Source organism: Carlito syrichta, unplaced genomic scaffold, assembly GCF_000164805.1.
Source record: "Carlito syrichta isolate Samal-C Ts95f unplaced genomic scaffold, Tarsius_syrichta-2.0.1 Scaffold309462, whole genome shotgun sequence".
Classification (NCBI taxonomy): Eukaryota; Metazoa; Chordata; class Mammalia; order Primates; family Tarsiidae; genus Carlito; species Carlito syrichta.
The window spans coordinates 257,720-261,821 of NW_007253558.1; positions in this window are offsets into that span (position 1 = coordinate 257,720).

Below are 4,102 nucleotides of genomic sequence, written 5' to 3' on the forward strand. Positions count from 1 at the left end.
CACATACACAAGAACACTGATAAATTCCCAAAATTAGTATGCTTAAGTTTAGTGAAAATAATAAGACAAAAGAAAAAAAGACATGCATTGTAATACAAATGTATTTTAGTAGCCTCCTGGGAAATTAAAACTGATATATAGTGACAGAAAGTAGAATAGCAGTTGACTGGGGCCAGATGAAGTGGAAAGGAGGAGGTAGGGGGGTTGAAGAAATGTTGATGGGTAATGGATATGTTTATTCTTAATTATTTTTATTTGAACTCATAGCTGACTTTTCAAATTGTACATTTATCAAATTGTACATATTAAATATATGCAGTTTAGTGTATGTACATTCTTCTATATAAAATTAGAGTCTAATTTAACTGTTATGCTTTTCGATTATAATATTACTATCCAAAATTAATGATTTTTTAAAAAAATTTAAAGATGTGGGGCACAATTCAGAATTAGGTACATAAGTGGTGATTGTACAGGTGTAGTTTGGGCCTCCCTTTGGTCCCCACTTCACCTGGTTTGAAATAAGGTATCCTTATTGATGCTGTGTGCCCCTCCACCCTCCTGGCAGTGTCCCATAACTGCCAAATCCTTTCCTGTAGTATTATGATAAATGTTCTGGTTCACTTATGAGTGAGAACATGTGGTACTCAATTCTTTTTTTTTTTTTTTTTTTTTTAGGCAAAGAAAGAAAAGCTTATTAAAAGTAAATTAAAGAAAGAGAAGGGAGAGAGAAAATTCACATCCCCAAGGTGGAGGAGGGGGCCAAAGCCAGCAAGCATGGTGACAGTCATAGCTCAAAGAGCACATAGTCACATCAGAGTCTAGCAAGGCAATGGCCCCAATTCTTTTTCTCTATGATAGATCACTGCACTGAGTATGATAGACTCTAAATCCATCCAAGTTCTTGGGAAGTCCATAATTTTGTCCTACTTTATGGCTGCATAATATTCCATCATGTATATGTACCACATTTAAAAAATCTAGTTCACTTTTGATGGACAGCATGGTTGCTGTCCATATTTTTGCTTTTGTGAATTGTGCTGCCAGAAACATGTGTGTATAATTATCTTTTTTAAAGAATGATTTGAATTCCTCCAGGTAGATTCCCAGAAGAGGGATTGCTGGGTCATATGGAAGGTCAATTTCTAGATCTTTTCGAAATCACCACACTGTATTCCACAGAGGTTGTACTAGTTAACACTCGCACCAACACTGTAGAAGTGCTCCCTTTTTACCACATCCTCTCCAGGATCTGTTGTTTTTTGATTTGTTAGTGATGACCATCCACAATGCAGTTAGGGGGTATCTTAGTGTGGTTTTGATTTGCATTTATTTGATGATTCGTGAGGTTGAGCTTTTTTTCATATATCTGTTGACTGCTTTTATGTCTTCTTTTGAGAAGCATCTATTCATATCTTTTGTCCACTTTGTAATAGAGCTGTTTGTTTGTTTGTTTTCTTTTGGCATATTTGAGTTCCTTGTAGATCCTGGATGCCAGGCCTTTGTCAGTTATGAAGTTGGCAAATATTTTTCCCATTCAGTGGATTTTCTCCCCTCTCTCTTGATGGTTTATTCACTTTCCAGAATAGTTTGATGAGATCCCACTTACCTATCTTATATCTTATGGCATGGGCTTTGGAGTTTTGATCAGGAAATGGTTGCCTATTCCGATGCCCATAAGGGTATCTCCTGCATTTTCTAAGGTTCTTAAAGTTTGAGGTTTTACATTTAGATCTTGAATCCATTTAGAATTGATTTCTGTGTTTGGCAATAGGGAGGGGTCCTATTTCATTCTGCTGCCTTTGGTCAGCCAGTTCTCCCAGCACCATTTACTGGTGAATAGGTTCTCCTCCTCCTAGTGGTTGATGGCGGAAGGTTTGTTGAAGATGAGTTGGTTGAGAAATTGAGGTTTTACTTCTGGAATCTCTATCCTGTTAAATTGGTCTGTATGCCTGTTCTTGTACCAATACCAGATTATTTTGATTATTGTAACCTTATAATAAAGTTTAAAGTCTGGAAGTGTGATGCCTTCAGCTTTGTTTCTTTTGCTGTGGATTTTTTTTTCTTTTTTTCTTTTCTTTTTTTTTTTTTTTTTGCTATTTGAGGTTGTTTATATTTCCATATGAATTTCTGTGTTGTTGTTTCTAGGTCTGAGGAGATTTATGTTGGCCATTTAATGGATATTGCATTGAATCTGTAGATTACCTTTGGTAGGATGGACATTCTAACAATGTTGATTCTTCCAGTACTTCAGCATAGGATATTTTTCCATTTGTTTGTGTTTTCTATGATATCTTTGAGCAGTGTTTTGTAATTTTCATTGTAAAGATCTTTCACTTCTCAGGTTAGAAAGATGCCAAGGTATTTCATGTTTTTTAAATTTATTTATTTTCGGTTATTGTGAATGGGATGGTGCTTTTTATTTGGTTCTCTGCCTGTTTGTTGTTGGTGTATAAAAACGTGACTGATTTTTGCACATTGATTTGATATCCCAGATTTTGCCAAAGTCCTTTATGAGTACAAGGAGGCTTTTGACAGATTCACTTGAGTTTTCAAGGTGTAGGATCATTTCATTAGCAAAGAAGGATAGCTTAACTTCTTTATTTTCTAGCTGGATACCTCTAGTTTCCCTCTCTTCTCTGATTGCTCTAGGTAGCACTTCCAACAGTATTTTTGAACAGAAGGAGTAAGAGTGTGCAGCCTTGTCTTATTCAGGATTTCAGGGAAGATGCTTCCAATTTTTGTCCATTTTTGCAGTATGTTGGTTGTGGGTTTGTTATAGATGGCTCTATCTATTTTGAGGTATGTCTCCTGTATGCATAGGTATTGAAAGGTTATTATTAAAAATGGATTCTGGATTTTGTCAAAAGCTTTTTCTGCTTCTTATAATATAATCATGTGGTTCTTGTTTTCACATCTGTTGATATATTGTATTACATTTATGGTATTGAAGGTGTTGAACCAGCCTGCATCTTGGGGATAAAGCCTACTTGATCATGGTGGATAATTTTTGAGGTGTGTTGTTAGATCCTATTTGCTAGAATCTTGTTGAGAATTTTTCCGTCTATGCTCATCAAGGATATTGGCCTGTAGTTCTCTTTCTTAAAATGAATGATTTTAAATTATAAATTATGAGCACTTTATTACTCTTAAACAAATAAAATGATGGATATAATTTTGTAACATATTATTTTCATACCACCCTCTCAAGCTTTCTACACTGAATGCTATCTGACTCTGGTATAAGTGATGACTAATAAGGTATGTTTATACAATCAATTATTTTTTTCAAGTAAGGTTGTTAAACAAACCCTCATTCTAATGCTAGCAAAGCATATACCATTTCATATTTTCTACTTGAATGCACTGATTTCACACAATTTATCTATTTATTTTTAATGGTGTTTAATTTAGAAACCACAAAATTTTCATTATGATGGTTGACAAGCCCCAAATTTTTCTAACCATTTTCTTATTTATGAAGTTAAGTCATAGGCATTTAGAGTGGTGAAATTTTCTTTTGGTGTAAAATTCTTTGGGTATGAAAGCTGCTTAAGTATTCAAAAACAATATGTAAAAATATCCACTGTTGTTTTAAAATATATATATATAAAACACTATGTAATTAAGATATAATTTAACATATAATACACTTCTTTGCATCAATAGTTAAATAGTATATTTACATTAGGCTATGTAAAGTAAATATTGGTGGAATTTTCTGGACTTTAACATAGTTGGCTCAAATCCCATTATCTTATAATCAGAGAGGAATAAATGTCTTCTGCAAGATACCTATTAATTGCCACAAATTTACACAATCATGGTCACCTCTCCATTCAATTTTCTGTTCCTAATAAACCTACTAATAACTAAATTACATGGCTTTTTCATTTTCTTATCCAAGTTCTGCATCAGACAAGAAACACTTTTTTGGCCTGGCTCGGTGGCTCAGCCTGTAATCTCACGCTTTGGGAGGCTGAGGTGAGTGGATTGCCCAAGCCCGCGGGTTCCAGACCTGCCTGGGCAACTTGGCAAGACCTCATCTCTACAATAAATCAAAAAATTAGCCAGGCGTGGTAGTGCACGCCTGTAGTTCCAG